Genomic DNA, 27,017 nt, shown 5'->3' with positions numbered 1-27,017 from the left:
CATTTGACTGAACACAGTTGAGCGGCTGGGCCATTTTTATTAGAGACCAGCCTGCACCCCAGAGTTTAAAGCAGGATTCAGAACCCTTCTCGGAGATCACCAATGTTCCTCTGCAGGATTTTGGACACAGACACAGGCACACGCTTAAAGGATACTCAACTCTGGGGTTTTATTCAGATCCTAATAGAGATAGGAGCCATTTGTAGAAGTAAGCTGGATTCCAAACCCCACTTCCTGAAGTTCAGGATGTTCAGAATTAAGGTTTTGGCTCAGGTCCATCCCTGATTTCATTTCTAATTTATCTCTTCAGACCCTCACCTCCAAATAATTAAAGCTGCCAATAGCTAAAACAAAGGTTTTAAGGGATTGGGCAAAGAACACAACATTCCTGTCTGAGTGCAATGAAAACAGTTTGAACAAGCTTTCAAAAGGTCATTATCATGACAAACTCCCAGAAACAGGTCATCCATTTTCAATTACAGCTATGTAATTCAGCTTATTTCAAGCCCAATACTTTTGTTAAATTTGCTCAGTTTCCCTGAATAGCTTCCAGAGTACTAAGAACACCTTGGGCCCCCACACTGGCTGCCACCCAAAGCCAGGTCAAACTGAGCAGTTTGGCTGAGATGTTGGGGTTCTGGATGTCTTTGTACAAGGAAAATCTGAGAGTATCATTTTTTCCAGTTACACCGCATTCCATGGAGCACCAAACTCTGTATAAGGCAGGAAAATGCTCAGATTCCCAAGTGCATTACAGTTATAAATGTGTCTTTGTCCTAAAGGATCATTCTGACTGAAAATGTTAATTAACTGAATTGCTTCATAACTGTGAAGCAACCTGTGGAAATTGATCTGTTTAAACGGAAGAGGAAAATACACGCAGACCACCTATTGCAAGCAATATGGCTTTTCCATCTAATACTTATGACTTCTGTTAAGAACTCCACATATTCTTTTGTCCTGTTATTTTTGTTGATTCAGAATTCCAGGATCAGTGCAAGGCATATTAGCTGTCAAGCAAATAGATGGGAGACAAAATAGAAGAAACAATGCAGGAAAGGAAACAGTTGATATTCCTTCAGCACTTGTCAATACCCGTCACCTAGAGAATAACTCTTCTGGGGAGTTTTTAAAAGCAGTCTATAGAAAAAGTTCTCTCTGCTATAGACTTTTATTGGACTCTCACCCACACCAAGAATTTCTATAGAACTATTAGTTTCATTTCCATTCAACCCTATAAGGTTTTTCCAAGAGGGTAATATAGGCGTGTCTAGAACAGTGGTTCTCAAACTTTTGTACTGGTGACCCCTTTCACATAGCAAGCCTCTGAGTGCAACCCCCCCCCCACATTAAAAACACTTTTTTATATGTTTAACACCATTATAAATGCTGGAGGCAAAGTGGGGCTTGGGGGTGGAGGCTGCCAGCTCATGACCCCCCAGGTAATATCCTTACAACCCCCTGTTTGAGAACCTCTGTTCTAGAACAATAATATTTGCAAATGGGTAGCATTTATCCATAGCCTCATTTCACAGTGGTGTAAACTGAGGCAGAGAGATGAAGTGTCTTGAGCAAGGTCACAAAGCAAGTTAATGGCAGAGAGGCGAACAGATCTCCAGACTCCCAGTATGGTGTCCTGTCCCCTGGATCATGCCATCTGCCCCTCCTTTCCTCCTCTCCACAAGAGAGACTTCCCATCAAAAGAAGCAGGTTAGTTTGTGGTTATCAGATTATAAACCTGTTCCAACATTTTTCCCCTCTACAGATTAGAAGTGATGCTGAACTGTGGAGTCCAGGTACAGATCTACATTCTTACAATGTTAGGAAGCATCTTCATTTTAGCCATTAGAATTAGAGAGGTTCTGACCCAAAACCCTGGCTCCAATTCATCCCCTTTCTCCTCATGAAGATTTCCTACAGTTTCTGCACTTCGAGCAACGTAAAGTCCTTAAAGCTCTTTCACAAACCATCCGCAAAATGCCACAAGATCAGAATATTCACATTTAACATCCATGTTGCACTCGCATTACACTGGAGTAAACGACCGTACATGGTGGAAGGCAACAGGGAATCGGATCCTCTTATTCTGCTTTCCATAGTCCACTTAGAATATGAGCTCAAAGATATTGGTTCAAAGCTAGGTCAGCTCTTTTGGCCCATGCTGTGACATGATCATCAGCTCCCTTTTCCTCCACTGAAGTATGCAATATGCGCTGAAGTACATTCATTTACCCAGCTTTCTTTCAAACATCCCAAGAATATCTTTTTGAACTGCAATTTGCTCAGTCTCGATGCCCCCTCTTGCATACACACTTTTCAGTATCAATCTGCATACTCTTGCAGGTGACTGAAGGCAGATGCTCAGTTTCATTTACTTACAGTTCCAATAGGACATGTCCCTGAAAACCAAGAGTATCCCAGTTTATCCTGATGTCCCTGTACAGTTTTTATGTAATCCTAGGCAGACTTAGATCCTAATAGTGTCATTAATCCACTAATCCAATTCAATTGACAGGTGCCTGGCTGAGCTCATGAGTCCCCTCAGGGACCATTCCTAACAAACCTGTCTCACATCACTACTCTTCCCCATCCAAGTGGAGTTAGCAGAGGCTCCAGAAAACAAACAAACAATCTCCTGAGTTTCTAGGCCCATCAGGTAGCATCTCCCACAACAGAGAACAGACAGTATCCTGTTGCAATGAATACAAGAATGATCCTTCATGTAAACTCCAGGACACAGACTAACCTTACAGTTTTCTGGCTCTCCAGCTCCCAAAACTGCATAATGCATTCCTGCACTGCCTAGAATCACTTTATAATCTCCCTGTATTTTCTCTCAAACTAAGCAGCCTTGGAACAAACTGGTAACTGCACTGCACATCACAGCCCAGTAAAAACTGTTTTTGCTTGTGCAATCTTTCCCCAGAGCTACTCCTAGCCCACTTGTGCTCCGACAGTAAGGAGAAGGCATATTCCCCACTAACTCCAAAATTCTCCCGGCCCTCTCTCCTTGTGCCATATCCTCCTGGCTCTTCACTTTGAAAATCTGTTCAGCCTACAATTGAATCATTAGTGATGTTGCTGATCTATTAGCGCACAGTAATAATTAAGTACAGCTGCTGCTTGGATTTCTCAGCCCAGGATCAAAGCTTTTGGGGATACGTCCATAAAATATATGTAGTGTCCCTGATTCACTCCCCTAGGTTAAGCAAGTGTAATAATAATAAATAAATTAATGGAGATATCCCATCTCCTAGAACTGGAAGGGACCTTAAAAGGTTATCAAGTCCAGCCCCCTGCCTTTACTAGGAGGACCAAGTACTGATTTTGCCCCAGATCCCTAAATGGCCCCCTCAAGGATTGAACTCACAACCCTGGGTTTAGCATGCCAATGCTCAAACCACTGAGCTATCCCTCAGTGTGCTATTTATTTATTTATTTATTTTTAATAGGAGAGATGGTGAAACATACACACAGAGCTAGATAAACTCAGCTTTGTGCAAGGATCAACTTTCAAAGCACGGTGTCAATTACATCCCCCTGCACCAGCTGGGGTGACATTGACACATAGTATGATACATTTTAATATGATTACTACCCTGCTGGCAGTAAATAAATAGAGTGAAACCTGCAGTAAAAGCCACCTCCAATAAGTAACCCGCTGTCTGAAATGGTCACTCAACTTAATCATATATTAACAAACAACACCAGTAAAAATGTGCTAACCACACCTTAGATTATTAGAAGTAAGGGAATTTTTCAAATCCAATTTACTTGCCTTTACTGTGCTCATGGTTTACTTTTGGTATTTCTCTCAGTGAACCATGAAAATCAATTAAGCTAGTTTCACTTTCCCGCAATGTTTGGCTTTTTAAAATTGCAGGGGAACTAGTTGTTAAAAAGTTACTGATTGTATTGGATTTTATTTTAAATTAAGTTATATGAACTCTTGCTGATTTTTTCTGCTCTACATTTTAAATCTGGTCCCAAATTTAAGTTGACAGCATCTCTTTAAAGTAATCCCTTTAAAAAGTCCCTTTGAGTTTTCCTGTACAATTTTGTTTTCCAGTTTTACGCTTTTGATTTCAATGAAATTACACTGGTGTAAAACCTGGTCTGCAGTAGGGATTTCTCCCATTGGTGGCCAGCCACCAATTAATGGAACTCCCCAATGTAGGCAGGCAATACCACAAACCACAATTTGCATGTGTACACTTTACACTTACTTGAAACCGAGACAAGCTCTGCTGATGCAAATTGCTGCTTGTAGTGGCTTTACCCCAGAGAGCCCGGCCAACCAAAGCTTGTATTGGAGCAGATCCCCAGGATAAATAAGGCCTATGGCTATCCTAGAAAGTTTACAGTGGTGCAACTGCACTGCTGGAAGCTCTCTAATCTAGCCCCTGTAAACTGAGGAGAGAGAGCGCTATCCCACTGATTTACCTACTCCAGCCCTGCAAGCAGCATTAGCTCTGTTGGTGAGAGAACCTCTCCTGCCAAAATAGCGCTGTCCACACTGCGCTTTTGTCGGTGTAACTTACGTCGCTCGAGGGGCTGATTTATTCGACATGAGTTATGCCACCATAAGCTGTAGTACTTGTGGCACCTTAGAGACTAACAAATTTATTAGAGCATAAGCTTATGCTCTAATAAATTTGTTAGTCTCTAAGGTGCCACAAGTACTCCTGTTCTTTTTGCAGATACAGACTAACACGGCTGCTACTCTGAAACCTGTCATAAGCTGTAGTGTAGACATAGCCTAAGAGAGACCAAATTTAGGCTCCATGTCTACCAGGCAACTTATTTTTGCGGGCCCCTGAGGCTGTCCCTCAGGGCAGTTTCACTTTCTAATGCAAATCCTGTACAGAGTAATATAAAATAGATTCTTTGCTCTTAATTAACATGCATACATTGCTGAAGGCAGTGTTTGAAATCGCATCAATCAGGGATAAGTCACCTGTCATTAAAAATCTTAAAGCATACACAGTAGAGAAGTGCATTAAGCCTACCAGAGGCCAGAAAATCACCTCCCATGGAAAACTCGAGAAGCAGGGGTCTGGGGAAGGAAGGGTCCATGAGGATACTCCATATCCACTTCTTGGGAGGGCAAGGGAGATGGGGTTTGCCACAGCATAGAAAAGAACTGCAAAATCTACCTCTAAATGTGGCAGATTCCTAGTCCCCCTGCACTGGCTCTGGTCCCTGGCAACCTGTCCCCACACACCTTTGTTACAATGGAACTGTGTTATCAGAAACTCCCCCACCACTGGCTACCCATGTACTCCTGATGAGAGCATCATGGAAGAGACCACAACCTTCCAGGGCCACCCAGAGGGGGGGGCCAAGTGGGGCAATTTGCCCCAGGCGGCCCCTCAAGCCCTGGCCCAGCGGCAGTCCAGGTCTTCGGCGGCATTTCGGCAGCGGTGGTGGGGGGGGGGGGGGGGACCTTCAGTGCTGCCGAAGACGTGGAGCGACTGAAGGGCCCCCCGCCGTCGAAATGCTGCCCAAGACCCGGACCGCCGCCGGGTGAGTACAAACACTGCAGCTCCCCCGCTTTGCCCCAGGCCCTCTGAATCCTCTGGGCGGCCCTGCAACCTTCTGTTAATTTTTCCTCCCCCATAGAATCTCCCAAGGGGCCAGAAACGGGTGAGGGGGAGAAATATGCATCTGCCTCAACCCTGGCACCGCCACCACCCAGCCCGTTCCTCCTTCCTATATGACACCAGAAAGCTGTTCTCCAGGGTGAGTCACCTCTGCCTTGCACCTTTGTGTAATCATTTACATCTGTGCACAGTGGATGTAAAAATGCTACCATGCTGGAGTGGTAGCATTTTACACCCACTTTTCAACAGATTTAGGTGACCACACAAGATGGAAGGTGGTGGAGAATCAAGCACTCTGAATCGGCCCCAACTACCCATTCTTCAGAATACTGATTTACATACTTTAAGAACAAATTGTTTTAGATGGACACCAGTCAGAGGTTCCAGCTCAGAACATGGTTTGTAACTTACTGGAGAATTCTAAATTGTCTTTTTGGTTTTTGAATTGAAGAATCCATTTACTTACCATAAAAGGAGGATTAATTGAGTCAGGCATAATGCAGGCAGCTGCTGTGGAAGCACCACACAGAGCTCTGCCTCTGCCAAGAACAATAATAATTTTATTTCTGAAGCACCTGCTGGGCAAGGTGCTTGGAGCCCTGCATAACATTAAAAACCAGGCTCATATACAATAATTACAAGCGCTATCCAGCCTCAGAATTTGAAATGAATACAAACAAACTGAAGGGGGCTCCAATGCCAGGAAAAGAAAGGGGACTTGAGGAAGCAATAATACAAGGCCCAACAATGATTGTTAGTAAGTACCTTCGGGAGAAGATGCCCTGGGGAATCCACTATGCTTGGCAGCAGGCTCCCAGGCCTTTAGATCCCTGCTCTTGGATTTGAACCACCTGTAGTTTATTTGTTAATATTATTCAACTATATGTCTCAATATTCTCCAAAGCTGAGTTTTGCTAATTAAGATATATGATGAGGAAAGTAGCAGGTCCCTCTGTTCTATTCAACTCCATAAAGGACATCACATAAAAAACTTTACTGACAGAGCACCTGGAAAATGATAACACACAAAAACACCCTATCACCAGTGGGTGAGCTCTTTTCACAAAGAAATCACCATGTCTGACCGATCAGTCCTCATCCTCAAAGGAAACCTGCACAACACTTTCAGAAGACGAGCCTGGGAGCTTAAATTCATAACTCTGCTAGACAATAAAAAATCATGGATTGAACAGAGACACTGGATTGATGGCTTATTATAACAATCTGTAACCCACTAATCCCCCTCATTTTGTCCTATGACTGCAGAAGTGTTAATGTGCCACTCTACCTTGAAATGGTCCCTTACAATATGTGGTAACTACTTAGACTAAACAATCTGTTCCCCCTCACATTTCACTGTGACTCGAGTACCTTTCCCAGACCTGAAGAAGAGCTCTGTGTAGCTCCTCTCTCTCACCAACAGAAGTTGGTCCAATAAAAAATTATTACCTCACCCACCTTGTCTCTAAAGCACAGGAAGTCAGATTTAGAAGTATAGTCTTTATCCTTAAATGTGTGTTACCCAACTAGTACATTTTTTACAATTGTAAAAACAAATGCTTCAAGCTATTTCTCTGCTGACCAAAAACACTATGGGCTTCTATTGCTTTTACAAAGCAATCTGCAGCATAATATTCAGACACTGACTTTCCAAAAAAATCTAACTTGAGACTGTTCCCCATTGAATGGGAGAGGCTGACCCTATAAGGTCTTCACTGTCTGCACAATGTCCTAAGGGTTCTTACAAATTAAAATGTACATTAATATTATGTTTCGTTCAAACAGACCAGAAGGACAGCAGCTGCAGATATGCATACACACAGCTAGAGCTGCTAAAGACCTCTAATCACATGCCAGATTCACAGGAAGACCACTTTTCATCTGCCCATTTTGCTCACATGAAAAAGTCAAGGTCAGCTACAGAACTTCTCCATTCTGCAATCCCAAGTTTAGCTTATTTTGAATTTCAGTACAGAGACTGGAGCTCACACAAGGAACACACCTTTCTAGGGCCAAAACACACTATGGATCTGGCCTAAAAACCCCAACCTTCTAATATTACCTTCGCTACAGAATAATGCAAATGCTACTTGAAAAAAATGTAGGTAAGAAGAAGTTGTTTTATGAAAGTGTGTGTCTCAGGCAAATAAACTAGATCAGGCCCTTGAATACTGAAGCCAAGAGATTAGTAGGATTTAAGAAGTGACTGGGCATTTATATGGCTATATGAGAACATCTGCTGTTAGACCCCTTACACATTTATATCCAGTGTAAGTTATCATGCTCTAAGACATAAGCCCATTACTAACTGTCTGAGGTTAGGAAGAATCTTTCCTTATGAATAGGCTATTACACAGTTGGCATCTTGAACCACTCTCTAGAGTATCTGATACTGGTCACTGTCGGAGACAGAATAATACTAGATGGGCCACTGGTTTGATCTTGTATAGCAGTTCTTAAAACCCTTTTTACTCATTAAGGTTCTCATTTACTTTAATAGCATTTGGCTCAGACTCTAAGGGTACGTCTACACTGGCAGAGTTACAGCACCGGCAGTTACAGCGCCACTCAGAGAGAACTGAAGGGAAACCGCTGTCGTGTGTTCACACTGTCAGCTGCCCGCGCAATAGCATGTTCATACTTGCGACACTTGCAGCGGTATTCGGAGCGGTGCACTCTGGGCAGCTATCCCACAGAGCACCTCTTTCTCTTCTGCCGCTAAGAGTTGTGGGAAGGTGGAAGGGGTCATGGGGCATCTTGGGTCCTGTCCCAATGCCCCATGATGCATTGCTTCACATCCCAGCAATCCCTGTCCTTCCATCCGTATTTGGCACCATCTTTCAACGGTTTGTGTACTGCGCGCCCTGCCTCTTTCGGGCTGCAGGAATGGATCCCAAACTGCTGACCAGTATGCTGGTCGCTCTGACCAACACGTCATGAGTGGCAGTGGAGTTATTCCGTAAACTACAAAGGCAAGAGCAGTTCGACATTGATCTCACCACGCATATTAGCTACGACACAAGATTATTTGTGGCATTTACGGAGGTGCTGACCACAGTGAAACGCTATTTTTGGGCTCGGGAAACAAGCACTGAGTGGTGGGATCACTTCGTCATGCACATCTGGGATGACGAGCAATGGGTGTAGAACTTTCGGATAAGGAAAGCCACATTCATGGGACTGTGTGATGAGATCGCCCCAGCCCTGCGGCACAAGGACACGAGAATGAGAGCTGCCCTGCCATTGGAGAAGCGCATGGTGATTGCACTGTGGAAGCTACTCCAGACTGCTACCAATCGGTCGCTAACCAGTTCGGAGTGGGAAAGTCAACCATTGGACTTGTGTTGACAGAAGTGTGCAGGGCCATTAATCGCATCCTGCTCCGAAAGACCAATGTGCAATGCGCATGACATTGTGGATGGCTTTGCACAAATAGGCTTCCCTAACTGCAGAGGGGTGATAGATGGCATGCAATTCTGGCACCAGACCACCTAGCCACCGAGTACATTAATTGGAAGGGGTATTTCTCAATGGTTCTCTGGATGCTTGTGATCACCGTGGGCATTTCACGGACATTAATGCAGGCTGGTCCGGAAAGGTGCATGACGCACGCATCTTTTGGAACATTGACCTGTTCAGGAAGCTGCAAGCAGGGACTTTCTTCCCGAACCAGAAGATCACCATAGGGGAAGTTGAAATGCCCATTGTGATCCTGGGAGACCCAGCCTACCCCTTAATGCCGTGGCTTATGAAGCCGTACACGGTGCACCTTGACAGCAGCAAGGAGCAGTTCCAACAACAGGCTGAGCAGTGCAGAATGACTGTTGAGTGTGCTTTGGGCTGTTTAAAGGCCCACTGGCGATGCCTCTATGGGAGGCTGGACCTGGCCGATGACAATATTCCTATGCTTATAGCCGCGTGCTGTACGCTCCATAATATTTGTGAAGGGAAGGGTGAAAGCTTCACTCAGGGCTGGATCACTGAGGCTCAGTGTCTGGAGGCTGAATTTGAACAGCCAGAGACCAGGGCTATTAGAGGGGCACAGCATGGGGCCTTGAGGCAGCAATTTGAAGCTGAAAGCCACTAATATTTGTTGCTATGCTCGGGAGTGCAGTGCTTATAATGCTAGGAGATGACTGTGATTGGTGCAGACGATGCACTATGAAGGTTCAAGAAAATTGCCCGTTGCTTTGCAGGGCTCGGTTTGCTTTCAGTTAATGGAATAAAGATTGCTTTCAAACCAAAACAATTATTTTATTAAAAAACAACAACCAGAGGAGAGAGAGAAACAAAAAAACACATCAGCACTGAGGGGGTGGGGGAAGGGAGGGTTCCAGGAGGAGGTGGGGTCCCAGAACAGTTAAAGATTTGTGTATGTCCAGGTAAAATATCCAACCTTCTCCTTTGGAGTACAATGCAGCGGATATTGTACTTCAGCAGGGCTAAACTGCAGAGGGACGGGTGTTGAATGCAGAGGGTACTGAGAGTCCACAGTGCTGTACTGTGACGGAAAGGAGCGGAATGCCGCAGGTACAGACTGGAGCCAGGAGGTTGATAAGTGTGTGTTGGCAGTGTCTGGGGGGAGTATGGGGAAAGAGTTTTGCGACAGCGGCTGCAGGGGAAGGCGGGCACGGAGCTGCTCAGTTTGCAGTGCTAGTATCGCCTGGAGCATGTCTGCTTGGCGCTCCGTAACGTTTAAGAGCCGCTCCGTGGCTTCTTTCTGGTGCGCCGCATTCTCCTTTCAGGCCCTCTTCTCGCTGTCCTGCCACTCCTTCAGTTCTTGTTTTTTGGCCGTGGAGTGCATCATAACATCACGCAGAAAGTCCTCCTTAGTTCTTTGTAGCCGCTTTCTAATTCTGCACAGCTGTTCAGCCAGCGATAACAAAAGAGGGAGGCTGGATCCCAAGGTCATATCTGTGAAGCCAAAATGCAACATTTTACAGAAGCAGTATTGTTTGCAACACACAGACCACTGATTCAGTGATTAAAACACAGCCACTATTCACATACCTGTCTCTAACTGGCTGACCCCAGGCAAGCACACATGAGCCACAAGACCCCCAAAATGGTGAGTAACCGCAGGGGCAGGGGAAATCAGTGTTCCGGGACCATACTGTACACTGGGCATGTGGTTCTTGGGGAGAGCCAGCACTCTGTGCGGTGAGGGGGAAGGGAGCTTATAATCATTATTGTCCCCACATTTTCCACAGGCTGTATTCATTATGAAAGATATCTCGCTGCTGAGGGTGAGCAGGGAATCAAGAAAGGGTCTTCTCCAAGACTATGCCTTTCACCCTGGCCCTTATGCAGCTCGCCTGTGTGCAGCAATGGTTCCCTCCCCGTGACACAGAGTGGCACGGGAAAGTTACCCTTAATGGGGCAAGAAACAAAGCAGTTCTGCCAAAGAACCAGCGGCAGCGGATTGCCCAGTATCTCCGTGAGAGTTTCATGGAGATCTCTGAGGCAGATTCCCGTGAGGTGAGGGAGTCAATCAACACCCTGGTTCTGCTGCTCAGACTAGCCATGTGGTGGTACACACATCATATAGACACAAGGCTGCTTTCTGCAACCCTCCTGCCCCCAACAACTCGCTTCAGCGATTCCCAAAATCAAAGCCACTTACCAGGGGCCTCCTCTCCTGTTTGCGCTTCGCCAAGCTCCAACAGCTGTGACTGGCTAGCCTCCTCCGGGGTAGAGAAGAGCTCCTGGTTGCATGCATCTCTGACCTCCGAGTCGTCCTCTGCCCCTGGGTCCCCCTCCTTCTCCTCATCCAAGATTTCCTTCTCCTGGCTCGGTCCACTCTCGACTGGCACGCGAGCCAATGAAGTATCCACAGTGGCCTTCGCAGTGGAGGTGGGGTCGCCACCGAGTATCGCATCCAGTTCTTTGTAGAACTGGCAGGTCATGGACGCAGCTCCTTCACTTTGACCCCGCACTGCAGCGTGTCCCAATCATGGCCCCTTTCTGTCATGCATCATGAAATCTGTCCGTAAGTATCAACTGGGACTGGATGGCCTCCTCTCCCTAAATGCTGATGAGGTCCAGCAGCTTGGCATTGCTCCAAGCGGGGGATCGCCTGGTGCGTGGAGCAGGCATGGTGACCTGGAAAGATGCGCTGAGACCACTGCATTCGGCACCGAGCAAACAGGAAGGGGGCTTTTAAAATTCCCAAGGAATTTAAGGGGTAGGGCTCATAGTTGGTCACCTGAGGGCAGGGCAGGAGAGTTCAAACTGGTGACCAGAAAGGCGAGAACAGGTATTGTGAGACACCTCCCGGAGGCCAACCGCAGTGCTGTAATCGAGCAGGGTGTCTACACGGGCACTGCAGCGCTATAGCCCGGCGCAGAAAGCTGTACACCTCTCGTCAGGGTGTTTTTTTTACAGCGCTACAACTGCACAGTTTCTGCGCACTAAGTGGCTTGGCAGTGTGCGCACCTCAGGAGTTACACTGCTCAAAGCTGCTTTACTGCGCAGAAACTTGCCAGTGTAGACAAGGCCTAAGTGCTTGATCAATCATAGAAACTAGAAGTGCAGGACTGGAAGGACCTCAATAGGTTATCTAGTCCAGTCCCCTGCATTCCAGGCAGGACTCTGGCCTGGTCTACACTACAGATTTAGATTCACGTCAGGTAGCTTACGTCTACCTAACTGTGTAATCGGCTACGCTACAATGTTCCTCCCAAAGACTGAACACACTGTGACATTACTCAGGGTACAATCTGGACTGTTGAACAGCTGTGTCCCCTCAATTCTCCAACCTGGGGTGCCTTTTACACTGCTTTGCTGTGAGAACATCCACTCCTGGTCTGCTCACACACAGCTTCCAGCATGTAAATTACTCCCAGCTACACTGCATGAGTCTATGGCCAGCCACTCTTGATTTACACTGCAAAGAAACACCAGCAAATTCCCAGTCCCAGACTTGCCCCCAGAAATGTGCATCTTCTACTGCCCAGCCTTCTCCTTCTGAATTATACAAGCACACAGAAAGGTCATCATTTGATTAATAGAAAGTGATATGCAGAAACCCTGTTATCTCAGATGGAGTTTTCCAAACACTTCAATACAATCACACTGGTTTAGATAAAAGAGTACCCGATGTTATAACCGCCAAGACCCATTTGTCTCATGTAATCTGCTCCCACGCCAGCTGAAAGTGGTGGGGAGAGGCCCAAAAGGGAGGGAGGTCAACTGTTGCAGCTGAACATACAAAAACCAGGGCTGATTCTGTCTCTCAACCAGACCATCAAAATTCTGATGAGGAAGGTTGAATGGTTGAACAAGATGTAGTACGTAGTCTCTCTCTGAAACCCTCGTTTCTTCCCACATGGCTACGAAGGTCTTTCGAAACCAGAAAACTGGACAGGGCAGGATCTCTGGGATATTTGGGATTTATTATATTTCCATTTACTTGCAGGTGTATAAATCCCAGAAGATTGCAAGGTGGCTCTGGAGTATTTCAAAGTGTAAAATGACTCATTGGTGGTCTCAGCAAAGAGTTTCAAAACATCAAGAGGAAGATCCTCAACTATATTTTGGATGTCCCTAAGGATCCCAGACAACTGGAACCAAGATGCCCAACACATGACAACTGCTGGGGAGATGGAGTCAGGGCCGGCTCCAGGCACCAGCTGAGCAAGATGGGGTAGGAGACGGGCAGTCCCGATGAGAGAGGCTAGGGGCTCTTGAAAACTGCTGCCAGTAGGCAGCCCCCCCAAGGGTCCCAATACGACCACTAAGTGGGACCATAAGGAATACGCAGTGGAATTCATGGCTGCTCATACCAGTGATGGGGACTCAGATCTGTCTCCTACCTGTGAGTCAACCCTCTCCTTGTAGGTGCCAGGGAAAGGGTTCGTAAGTAGGAGGGTCTTGCACCAAGATGTGAGAGACCGAAGAAAGTTGCTTCTCATCATCCAACAGGGGAGCTCTGCCAGAGAACGGCAGGGAATCAGGTGGTACCAGAGAGACCTGTAATTCCAGTGACCCTGTGGATCTTGCTACCAAGGCGCTTGGTACCCATCAAGAGGGGAGGCTTTGGTTCATTCAACAAAAATAGGTCTTTCCAATATCTAAATTCCTGCAGTACCAGATGAATTAACAGTACTGAAGTAGGTCCCTTGCAGTAGCAGGTCAATGGTACCAACAATGTTGACTGTTTCTATGCTATCGTGGGCTGAAGCAGTTGCTTGGACTTCTGTGGTAACTGAGGGAAATCACAATTTGGGCTACAAGAAAAAGTAACAGGAGGCCCATCAGTACCAACTTGCTAGAAGCAGGCTGCTTCTCTCTGCTGCCCCCATCACTTTTTATGGTACCGACGCGGACTTAGGTACCGAAGCATGCTGAGGGTTGTGGCTCCTAGAGGAACTCCGAGTCTTAGGAGTGTGATCAGTACAGGAGGACCCTGGAGTCTTAATGGTATCCAGACCAGAACTTGAGGGCTTGGACAGATTGATTTTTGCAGAGACTTAAGATCTCTTTGAAGTAGGCTCTTTCTGAGGAGAACTAGAATTTCTTTTCTCAGAGACTTTCCCAGCACCTTCTGACTTTTCCCTTAAAGGTCTAGGTGAACGCAGCATCAAGGTAGACAAGGCACTATGGTCGCTCGGAGACTATTGTATGGGGGCGGGTTCCCTGAGCTGGGTCTGAGGTCAGGCGCAGAGGTTGCTCCATCATAAGGAGTTCCAACCTAATCTCCTGGTTCTTCCTGGCCCAGCTCTTAAGGTCACTTCTGAGGGACGTGCGTGTCCCCCAGGCAATAAATGCACCAGGACTAACCCCTGCGGACCAGGATAGCCTCCTGGCAAGTAAGACAACATATGAACCCAGGTGATCCTGGCACAACCCCTCAACAGAGAGAGAACCTCCCAGAAGGAGTGGGGGAAATAGAGAGAACAAGAGATTGCAATCCTCTTTAGAAAACAAATATAACTAAACACTAACCTCACTTAACTAAAGGCTAGCCCAGGCAAACCTGACAATTGAAGTGAGCACTCTGAATGCTAAGACCAAGGTTACGGAGAAGGAACTGAAGGCAGTCTGCCCACACAACCCTATATAGCCTCGGTGTGCAGCACAAGCATGTGCAAGGTGCCTCTGCAAGCCAAACAGGCACTGCTTCCAAACGCCTTTGATCGAAGACACATGGGGCCACAGTGCACCTGAAGCAGAGCACCCACAGGGACACACAACTTGAAAAACTTATTGCTGTTCTTACATACCACAGAGCTGATTTATTTTTAACTACATAAAGGTGACCTACAAAGGAAACAAAACTGGTTTTGTGTCATGTTTGGCTTTTCACATGTATACAGGAGGCGTGAATAGTTGGGGGTGGAGGGGCGTATGTTTTCTTCAGCATGGAAAAACAAGTCTGCTTTTTTTGCATTTAGAAATATCAAGTGTGGCCTTCCTTAGTTTTGCTGGTAGACTGCTTGGACAATCCCAAATGTGAAGTATAAGCTTTGGACTTAAAGGGAGTCAGGGTGTTGAAGTGTGTGTGTGTGTGTGTGTGTGTGTGTGTGTGTGTGTGTGTGTGTGTGTGTGTGTGTGTGTGTGTGTGTGTGTGCTTGACTGATGTCTTCAGTATCACTCATGTATTGGTTCTCTATTTGTCTTTCAGAAAAATAAGGCAGACAAAACAAATATTTAATGTAGAAAGCAAGCACAAAAACAAGCTTGGGGTGGGAGGGAAGGAAGCAGACAGTACAAGAGTGCTTACATAAAAAAAGTGACAAACCTAACATTTTTCCTTGGCAAATTACATTTAAAGTGATTAGTGTCAGGGCTTTCATTAAAAACAACAAGGAGTCCTTGTGGCACCTTAGAGACTAACACATTGATTTGGGCATAAGCTTTCGTGGGCTAAACCCCACTTCATCAGATGCATGGAGTGATAATACAGCAAGCAGGTATCAATATACAGCACATGAAAAGATGGGGGTTGCCTTACCGAGTGGGGGGTCAGTGCTAATGAGGCCAATTCAATCGAGGTGGATGCGGCTCATTCCCAACAGTTGACAAGAAGATGTGAGTACACTGCTTCTAGATTTAAGGGAGAAACCAGCCTCACACACTATATACATACTTATACAAATGAAGATACAGGGTCAGCTTAATTTTGTGCTTAAAAATCTTGTTTGGGAACATCAGCAGGGGATTAGGACAGGTCCTAAAGGAGCAATTATGTGCCTACTCTCGATGTCTTTTGGCACTGGATTGATGGCATAGGGAGGAATACTTTACAAAGAGGTGAAATTCATTAAATTGCTAAGAAAGGGAGTCAGAAATATACAAGTGATGGATTAAAATAGCAAAGTACAGATATTTAAAGGAATCGCGGGTTTTTATTAATCCCTTTATTAGAAAGATGTGTGGGCTGGTGCAGTAGATTGAGAATGTATTTAAACCAGAAATGAAATATTTAAGTGGTTTTATTAGGTCAATGCAACAGCAATCCGACATGCTCATTTATTGTCCTGCAGCACTTCTTCCCACCTCCAAACAGTTTTACATCTCTCCCCCTCTCCCCAAGGATGCCTAATGGACATTTCAGTGGATATATGGAGCTTTTACAGACTAAGCAGTGTTGTTACTGCAACTTCATTATACTGTACTTTATAAAGGCAGTATTACCAACTCCAAACATTCAACAAAAACAATGAGTTGGGTTCTCAAAAGTAATATATATTTTTTTAAATCTCATTTTATGTTCTTAGTACTTGCTTACTGGTTTTCACATCTTTGGAGTGCACCTGGGCCAATTTCTGAGCTTTTCTCTATAGTCATTAGGGCGAGAAACTTACCGTACTTTGTTTTTTAAGCCAATGCCAAGACACTCAGCAAATTGAATGCCTCCAGGAGGCAGGACTAAGAAAAACTACCAAATATCATGACACTCAGGATATAGATTGCAAGAGTTAGCAACACCATAGAGACCCTAATAAAAGTACTCGTAAGGAAGAGCAGATGCCTTAGGGGTCAGTGGTGCACAAACTTTTACAGACAAGCCCCCTTTACCATTCACTGAATTTGTCACGTGCCCCTGCCCCACTATGTGTAATCTCAAACTGGAGATTTTTTGCAAGTTGGCAGAAGGAATGAAAAAATTGTTTTTATTACTAAATGTATAAGTCCCCCTGCAGCGGCACTGGGATCCCACAGGACCCGCTGCCATCATAGTGGGAGTGGGATAAAAATTCAATAAACAATGTGGGAACAGGTGGGAGAGGGTATTGTGGGGTGGGACAGGAGCAGGATTAAAAAAATAGTCCTGCTGCGCAACAAACATGAACACCCTGGGCAGCAGCAGCCACTCTCCAGCCACCCAGCTCTGTAGGCAGCGCTGCCACCAGCAGCAGCACAGAAGTCAGGATAGCAATGGGGTACTAGTCAGTCTGCTGTAAAAAGGGATAATTGTGTGTTTGTTTTTTAAAAGGGCGAAAGGCCAAAGTTGCTTCACACACCCCAGTTTGCACACCACTGCCTTTGCTCGTAAGTCAGCGTGTCATCGGCATTTATATCTAGGTTACCCCTGCAAGTTAAGTTCCGGTATAGAATAAAAACTGTTCCCATCTGGGAGCCTGTGTGATTCAGTGACTAGGATTCAGGAGCCCTAAACAGAGCAACTGAACTACTTTCTTACTCCTAGAGGTCAGCCTTGATGCACGGTGGCAGGATAGGGTATGGAAAGCATCAATGGTCTTCTGTGGTGAAACAAATAATTTAAAGTCTCCTGGGGAGTCTGGCAATAAAATTCATACAAACATTTGTGAAAGGAAACAATTGTTCACTGGTGATAGTCATTCACTATAAGATAATCACCGAAGACATAGTAATCCATCCAATATATCATTTTCATTTTGCATCTTACAATTTTTTTTCAGATGGAAGCTGGCTATTCCTAAGACAATTTCTATTTTTTAGAAACAGGCTTCCAGAGTTTAGGAATTCAAATCATCTTCAAAAAACCCTGTAACATTAAGGGTGTTACTTAACTCCATAAAATATAGGAATTAGTTGAAAATCCAGCACTCAATCTTTTTTAACCACTAAGGTCCATCAGGTCACCAATACTGCTTGGACCAAGATAGAGCATCATACAGCAAGACCAGTGGTCTTCACAGGCAACATTTCCCTGTTGAAGATGCCCTCCAAAGCAGAAGAGGACTGCTTTTTTCTCTCCCTTCTTTAAAGTGTGCCTAAAGACATTTATTTCAAAGGTTCCTGTATGACTTTAGTTGAAAAGGCAGGGTTGTCAAATCCTTAAAGAAAGTTTCTCTCCCAAGTGTTTTAGTTAACTAAATATCAACCAAGCCAGAAGTGACAAAGTTTTAAACATTCAAATAAAAATCCCTTCCCCTCTCTAACCAGGTTGTTCCTCTGCAGTGCCCGTAATATCACAACCCTACCATTTCTCCAGTCACCCATAGATTCTTCTAGGGTAGACAAGACCTGACTCTACAGTGTTAAAAACAACAAAAACAAAACAAAAAAAATCCTCCAACCAGTGTGTGTGTGTATATATATATAAAATAAAACGCTTCTGGGAACGCTTTATGAAGCAGCAAAGCAGACAAGCCCATTTCTCCCCCACCTCCCTTTTGCTGGTGACCTTTAACTACAATATCATTGGTCCAGTAATAGAACACTCATATTTGGCACCATCTCACTGAATGCCTCTTGGCTAGTAAATGCTGCCAGTGTTAACCCGCTTGGTGTCACTGGTCCATTAAGAAGAACGTGTTACACAGTAAGAAATCTAGGCTCCATCAAGATTTAATATGTTCTGTAGTTTCTGAAGGAAATGAGCATTTCACCCACACTATTTATTTGGATTACTTTCAGGTCACTATATGCAAATTACTTTCTTTCCAGAAAAGATGCACAATGTAATGGAGTTTTATAATTGAGTATCTTATAAATTTTAATAAACTAATCACTATCACATTTCAAAGCCTGATGTGTCAGTTTGTCTTTAATTCTCTTTAGTATATATGCCCCTTATTGACAAGCTGTTACCTGACTGTTAGTTTTACCTTTGAATGTGAAGGGTCACAGAAGTACAAGCTCAGGAGGCCGGTTAAATGAACTAGTGTAATGAAGGGATATCATCAGGACATCATCCACTGGGCCTTGTTATATTTTTTCCCCCCTGACCTCATGGGTCTGAGAACCCAATTATGCCTTCACATACATGACAACTCATTTTGAGTTGTACCTTGTATCGAGCTGAGAATTGCACTTGAAATCCCTATCACAGACACAAAGCTAGATACTTGTCAAATTGTTAAAAACTCAAATCATAACCCAAGTTCTCTCTCGTTATACCCATGCAACTGCATTGACTTCTGATGGGTTATCTTGGTGTAATAGAGTACAGATCATTTGGTGCCTAGCCTTCGTAAACAAATTCATAGCAGGAAAAGAATCCTTAAAGATTAGGATACCAGCTTAAAGAAAAATTTATTTTTTCCTTCATCCTGAATGGTATGAACTAAACATGGACCTGAGCTTTTTAGTTCCAGATCCAAATAGGGGTTTCCCCAAATAAGACAAATTCTTGAAACAGTTAAAAAAGGCAAAAGGTAAATCCAACATCACATGAAGTTTTTAAATTGAGATTGGATATATTTCTAAAAGACATGCTCTAATTCATTCACAAGTTGCTGGGCTGAATAGTTTTCCCTACTATATGAGTGAACATTAATTCCCTCTCCAGCAAAAATCACTGGGTAAAAATTCTAGTGTGACCTCCTGCCTAACACAGGCGAGAGATGATCATAGTGATCTCTGCTGGCCTTAAAATTAGCAATGTATGTGCATGTGTGGCCACATGCATATATATAAAATGAGAATTATGAAAATCTGGAACCATATTTAGCATAAACGGTTTCAAAAAAGAGATCTGATGAGGCATATGTATTTCACAAGCCACAACGCTTTCTATATGCAAACAGAAGAACACATTGTAACAAACACCACTATTTGAAAGCCCCACTATCTGAATGAAAATGATTTCTCTTCCCCATCCCCCACTTCATGAATAAAACATAACCCATAATCCATCAGAAAGTAAAAGAGAAGTCATGCTAGATAGGGGTATGAAACGCTTGTGTCATTTGAGCTATCAGGTATTTTAACAACCATAAAACGTTAGTTTTATTGCATCAAGAAGACTGTTCTTTCTACCAATCTAGAGTTCAAAATAATAATAATAATAATCCAAAGTCCATCACTGCCACCATGACAGAAAACACGTCAGTAGAAGGAGTTATAACCACACCAAAGCTGGAACTCTTTGTTCTGACCTTTGGTATTTCTGTTTTTAAAGTCAGTGATTGCACAGTTGACATTTCATCAACACAATCAGGGTTGATGGATGGACTTGTACTGAAGGCACTGGACTGGGACACAGAAGATCTAGGTTCAATTCCCAGCTCTGCAACAGTTTAGACAAACCACTTCCAATCTTACAGATGAAGAACTGAGGTAACAATACAATAGTACTTCCTTTCTCCCATCCTCTCTCATTTGTTTAGAGCAGAGGTGGGCAAAGTACAGCCCATGGGCCCATCCTGCCCGGCCCCTAAGCTCCTGGCCTGGGAGGGAGTTCTGAGGGTGGCAGTCAGGGGATGGGAAATGGGAGGGGGCAGGGTCCAGGCTGTTTGGGGAGGCACAGCCCTCCATACCATTTCGCAACCCCGATGTGGCCCTCGGGCCAAAAACTTTGCCCACCCCTGGTTTAGAGTATAAGCTCTTCAAGGCATGCACTATATATTATGTGCAGTGCCAAGCACAGTGGAGTCCTACTGTCAGTGAGGGTCTCTGGGTGCTACTGCCATAAATAATTTCAAATGCAGGAGTAAAACAGTACACATGCTATGCTGTTGCAGCCTTTGACATGGTCTGTTTGTTCCTGTGTCGAAGAAAGATACACAACATTGGGGACAGAAAAAGAGTGTTGTGCTAAATCTCTTAAAAAAAATTAAAAACTGAGATTAATTGCAATTATCACACTGTTAAATAATAATCGAATACCAATTGAAATTTATTATAAATATTTTGGATGTTTTCTACATTTTCAAATACACCTCTACCTCACTATAACGTGACCCAACAAAACACGATTTCGGATAGAACGCGGTAAAGCAGCGCTCCGGGGGGGCGGGGCTGCGCACTCTGGTGGATCAAAGCAAGTTCGATATAACGTGGTTTCACCTATAACGCGGTAAGATTTTTTTGGCTCCCGAGGACAGAATTATATCATGTATATTGATTTCAATTACAACACAGAGTACAAAGTATACAGTGCTCACTTAATTTTTATTACAAATATTTGCACTGTAAAAAACAAAAATAGTATTTTTCAGTTCACCTCGTCGAAGTACTGTCTGTAGTGCAATCCCTTTATCATGAAAGTCCAATTTACAAATGTAGAATTATTATTTTTTTACATAACTGTACTCAAAAACAAAGCCTACAAGAGCCTACAAGTCCTACTTCTTGTTCAACCAATCGCTAAGACAAACAAGTTTGTTTACATTTACGGGAGATAATGCTGCCCGCTTCTTATTTACAATGTCACCTGAAAGTGAGAACAGATGTTTGCATGGCACTGTTGTAGCCAGCACTGCAAGGCATTTACGTGCTAGATATGCTAAACATTCATGTGCCCCTTCGTGCTTTGACGTGTAGATTGCACCATCATTTGTTTATCTTTTCTACAATGCAAATATCTGTAATCAAAAATAATATAAAGTGAGCACTCTACACTTTTCACTTACAATGCAGATTCCAATCAATATATTTGAAAATGTAGAAAAACATCCAAAAAGATTTATAATACATTTAAATTGGTATTCTATTATTAACAGTGGGATTACATTTGTTTTATCTCATGATTAATCACGATTAATTTTATCATTTGAGAGCCCTACTTTGTTGCACCTCTTCCACTGATATAACACCATTGATTTCAGTGAAGATACATCAGTGTTGAAGTGGACTAAAGCAGGTACAAAGAGCACAGAGCGTCCAAAGAAACTGTATTGGGAAAAAGCTATTGTTTAACCTGCACCCCAGATCAGATGCAAGATGATGCACCCCAGATCAGATGCAAAAGAGCCCCTGTTTTAGCTTTAATAACAGAAACCAGATGTGTGGTTCTCCAGTTCACATACTCCTTCTGAAGTCTGGATGATGACCTGAAGCACTGTAATTGAGCTGGATGCCTCCACCATGCCTCCATCCTCTCCTTCAATCCCTCTGTGACACACTGTACTTCAAAATGGCAGCCTGTAAACCCCATACTCATCGTTCGTACATCATCGTATTTCATACAAAGCATGCCATGTAAGATACCATATGAAAGGTTATGACCTGCTGAAACCCATTGTTCTGTCCAAATATGTATAGCATTAGTGTGTATAAAGTTATAAAAGTTGCTGTACGGTGTTACTGAAATATGCTGTACATTTACTAGTGACATACAAAGGACCTCCACCCAGAAGGGTGTTCAACGATCGTTAATTAGCAGGGGAGTTGTAATCCAGAGATTTACAATTCAATGAGGGCTGCCCAAGCACCACACAATGGGGACTGCTCAACTCTATGACTCAGCTGCACCAGACTACACCAGGTTGATTGCTCAACCCAGTGACTCAGCAAAGCCTACCAGGGCAAGTCTGGGCAAGTGTCGTCTAGGCACATGGACTAAGGATATAAAATAGGGAACAGTAACAGCAGGTCTTTACCTTTCTCCTCCCCCACACCTATGCTAGAAGCAACAGCAATACGGAGAAGAGGAAGGTGATCTGAGAAGACTGGTCCAGGCTTAAGGAGAAGCCTGTGCATTGAGAACTGTAACATCCAGTGGGCTGAGAAAAATGCTGATCTAAATACTGCCTAGTGTAATAAGGTTTAAGATTTAGATAGTACAGTTATCTTTTATTTTCTTTGGTAACTTTCTCTGATCTTTTATGCCTACCACTTAAAATCTATCTGTAGCTAATAAATCTGTTTTATACTTTACTTAAAACTTCAAAATTGCTTGAAGTGCTTGGGAAATCTCAGCTCAGTTACAAAGGCTAGTGCGTGTCCTCTCCACATTGAGGGAGGGACAGATTGGGTAATAATCTTACACTGGTGAGGCTTCTGACCAGGGCAAGAAGGGGTAAGGCTGGGGAGCTGGAGGGAATTGGCTGGAGCCTCTCTATTGTTGGTTCATGAGTAGCTGGGAGAAGCATTCATGTAACTAGGGCCTGGTCCACACTAACCCCCCACTTCGAACTAAGGTACGCAAATTCAGCTACGTTAATAACTTAGCTGAATTCGAAGTACCTTAGTTCGAACTTACCGTGGGTCCAGGTGCGGCAGGCAGACTCCCCCATCGATGCTGCATACTCCTCTTGCCGAGCTGGAGTACCGGCGTTGACGGCGAGCACTTCCGGGATCGATCCCAGAAGATCGATTGCTTACCGCCGGACCTGGAGGTAAGTGTAGACCTACCCTAGGTTGGGTGTGTCCCTGCCTGTGGATGGCTGTGTACGTGCAGTACCTGCCAGACAACAATGAGAGGGAGTGCAGGCTGGTGGATCAGAGGGCTCAGCAGTACCCCAGTTCCAGGTTGCACCCCAGGGATCCCGTCACACACTCCTGAAAACATACTTGAACTCAAAAGGACTCTAAACCCTACCTCTCCCCATCCCAAATAAGCATTAGATAAAGGAACTTGCAATTCCTATGTGAACAGAGTACTTTGTCACTGGGCTTGCTGTTGCGTCCCCTTCCCCTGTGCTTCATATACACTGTCTGTTTAGACTATAAGCTCTTTGAGGCAGGGATCCCATCCTCATACTTTGCACTGGTGATTTTTAAAAGTTACCCTTTCAAAAGAAAAGCCTTGCAGGACACCTGCACCAAAAAGGGGAAAATCAGAAAGCATGTCTCAGTAAACAGGATTTAGAACTCAAGCCTGCTCCCTCTCAAGTCAATAGGAATATTGCAATTGGCTTTGATGAGGGTAGAAGGGCAGGCTCTAAGTCAGCAAGGAAGGCACTCAGATATTACACTTATGAATGCCACACAAGTGTCTAGAGAGAGAGCAAAACATAGGACCAGTGATTTCCTCCATGCAAACACCACAGTGTCTGGCATAACATCTTGCTGATCAGAAAAATCATCATTAACAAAAATAAACCCCAAATAGCTAGTACTAGTGAGGTAGATGGATGTTTGGAGTTCTGACCTTATTTGGTGAGAAGGTTAGCACTGAATTTAAAACTGTTGCAAGCAAACTGATACAAAGAAAACTTATATTCATCTTTTGTAATTAACTAATTATTGGGAGGGTGGAGGAGAAACCAGGCTTGACATCTTTGAGGTATTAGAAAATTCAAATCTTTCCATTTATAATTTCCCCGCACACACAATTCTTCCTCATCTGGGAAGAAGACCTGAAAAGCAACTCTGTGTAAGCTCCAAATCTTCTCTATCTCACCAACAGAAGTTTGTCCAATAAAGGATATCATCTCATCCACCTGGTCTCACCCATAACAGTCACTGAGCAGAGATACATGATGGTCAGCGCACTAATGTTCTTATTCTACAAGAGTGGTTTCTTCCTCAGGTTTAACTTTTATTTCAATACCACATATAGGAGGGGTACCTTAGTAGCTTTAGCATCACATTTGGAAAAAATCTAGTCTCCCTGCAGAGTTCAGGTCTGACAACTATCCACCTGGCTGTCACCCTCCACCCATTACTTTCAGCATTTCTATAGTGTTGTACATATACAAGGCCAAATTCTGGCTCAAGGTACAAAAGAAAAAGTACCGTAATCAATCTTCAAATAAACTCAAGCAAATACTGGAATAGCAGCAATAACATCTTCCTGTATTCTGGCTGTCCTCTCTCTATACAGATTACACCTGCTTGTAGGAGCAATCTGCATTAAGGGGGTGGGGGGCATAAAGGAACCTCAACTGCTCAGTGGACACCTATAAGGATTGCACCAAAGCCTCTTTCTGAGGGCAGGTCTACACTACTGGGTAAGTCGGTCTTACCTACGTCGCTCAGGGGAGTGAAAAAGACACACACACAGCAATGCAAGTTAAAGTGACCAAAGCGCTGTCATAGAACATACAACAGTGCAGCTGCACCAATGTAGCACTTCTAGTGTAGACCTGCTCTGAGCCGGACAAGTGACAAGCATCCTCAACTTCTCCTGAAGTCCCTGAAGATTGAGGGCACTCAGGCCCTTGTAGGACAAGGCGTAACTCATCAAGCAGCTCCCAAAATATGGGTGGGGGGGGATGCAATCACTGTACCCAGAGGTTAAGTCGTGTATTGGGATTACTCTCTAATTCCCAATGGAAAGAACAGACTTTCTTCCTTCTGTTCCTTGACTTGCTGAAAATCTTTTAGAAACATGCCTCACTCTAAGAAACCCTGCCGAGTCACAACACCCACACTTTTTTGCTTTTAAAACTTGGCTACGACTAAACAGTTTAACAATGCAGTTCTCACCATTATTACCACCTATTAAAGTGTACATAATAATCATAGCATCTAAACATCATTTGCACAGCTTAGAGCAGATGATGTTTCCCAAATATTGAGCCAAATTTTGAAGCCTTTTATTCAGTTTCTACTCATCTTTCTCCCCAGGAGAAACTCTTACTGGAGGTTGGGGATGAATAAGGACTGAGTAATTGCCAGTGCCCGCAAATGTTCTGTGACATCCAGACAGCTCACACAGCGCTGTGATTGTTAAAGCCTCTGGAAGAGGAAAGTAGCCAGAATCACAGTGGACATCACATAGGAATAGGAGGCTTTCTGAATCTGGGCAATTTCACATGGCAGAGTTATAGAATGAGATAAAGTCATTCCTCCAGCAGAACCCTCCTGCGGTGCTCCCCTCGCTCCCCAGGAACTGCCTTGAAGAAAACCACCCACTGAGACACACCCACGCTCCCTGAATTCTCTGTTCATCACATTCAAAAAGTTCAGTTCTGCTGCCCGAGTTCTCTCCAAGCACCAAAAATAAAACCCCCAGAAGAGCTGCACTCTGCATTTTCACCCAACACCCACACCCACTGCAAGAAGCGATACCAACCTCCTGCCCCCACCACCTATTGGCTCTGTTCACTGGGCACACAAAGCGGGATGGGGGGGCATCTCCATTCCCCAAACCCACCCCACTTGTGTCACTAGACATACAACTCGCTCGCTGGACATGCAACCCCCTCCTCAGGATTCCGGGTCCCCAATTCTCTGTATTCACCCCAAACCTCACACAACCTCCCCTCCCCCCAACTCTCAGTTCGCTCACCGCCTCAAAAGCCAGAACTGCGCTCCGAATCGTGACACGATCTTTATTTTCTCTGCGCCTTACATACCCCATCAATTCAGTGCTGAAGCGCCTGCCAGCCCCAGGCACCCCCGTTGTTTCAGTTCACTAGACAAAAAGCCCAATGCTGAACCCCGCCACTGCCTCTTCGGGTCTCCCCCTTACCACAACATCCAAGCGCCCATGCCCAGGTCTCTTTACTACTAGCTATGAGAAAGCAAGGGGGGAACCCCCACCCCCAGTTCTCTCTAGTCAATGAACCCCAACAGAGCCCGGAAAAGCTGCTCCAGTTTAGATCCCAATCCCCGCGCCCCCAACACACACACACACACTATCCCTTGGGTTCACGCTGGCGCAAGCTAAAGGGGGCTAGGAACGAAGGCAGCTCCCTTTGTTAAATGAATGAGCGTCATGTGCAGGAGAGGGCAGGCTGGAAGCACTCGGCCCCTCTCCCTTGGCTGAATGGGTCTCCCCAACCCCAGCCATGCGGCTTAGCCCCCCAGCGCTGCTCGGAGCCCGGCTCGCCCGAGTCACCCACCCCCGCCCAGGGAAACTTGAAGGGACTCCGTCTGCGCTGCGCCCTGGTGAGAAACTTGTCCACACCAGGGACTCCGGGGACCAGCGTGGGAATGAATGAGAGTCGCTCTCCGAACGCCCCCTGCCCGGGGAACCCCGGGTGACGCGAAGATCCGAAGTGCCCCGCAAGTGCGCCGGGCGGGGGGCACCCCCGAGACTCACCGGGTCGCGGCAGAGCTGGTCCCTGTCTCTCGCCCGGCGGCCGCTTTCGCTTCCTCTTTCTCGCTGCCCCGCACTCCCCGCGGCGCGGCTCTCTCTGAGCAAGGCAGCCAGCAGGCGCGCCCGTCCACTGCTCCTCCTCCCGCACGCCGCTCCTGCTTCCCCTATTGTCAGCAATACCTAGCCCAGGCTGCAGCACCCGGGCCTCCTCCCATCGGCTCTTCCCCGCCCACGGCTGGGTTCCTCTCCCATTGGCTGCGGGGGCGTCCGGCAAACCCCCTCTCCCCTCCCCCCTGCGAGGTGGGTTGATGGGGATTGGGAGGGAA

At 45.1% G+C, this 27,017-nt stretch overlaps 1 protein-coding gene across 3 annotated transcripts in view; it reads right to left on the bottom strand.

Moving 5' to 3' along the window:
- The window catches only part of PAK1 (p21 (RAC1) activated kinase 1), a 115,024-nt gene extending 88,211 nt beyond the window's left edge, over positions 1–26,813 (bottom strand). For 2 of the 3 annotated variants that reach the window (XM_054015803.1, XM_054015806.1), the window contains exon 1: positions 26,695–26,813. The gene's annotated coding sequence lies outside the window, so the exon portion shown is untranslated. Of the gene's footprint in view, positions 1–15,558; positions 15,651–26,694 lie in introns of all 3 variants that reach the window. The other variant, XM_054015805.1, reaches the window with a different exon arrangement.
- Between the last annotated feature and the right edge of the window lie 204 nt (positions 26,814–27,017).

The sequence above is a fragment of the Malaclemys terrapin genome, chromosome 1 (assembly GCF_027887155.1).
Source record: "Malaclemys terrapin pileata isolate rMalTer1 chromosome 1, rMalTer1.hap1, whole genome shotgun sequence".
Lineage (NCBI taxonomy): Eukaryota > Metazoa > Chordata > Testudines > Emydidae > Malaclemys > Malaclemys terrapin.
The sequence above is the reverse complement of the archived record's forward strand: the minus strand, read 5'-3'. Positions and strand labels throughout refer to the sequence as shown.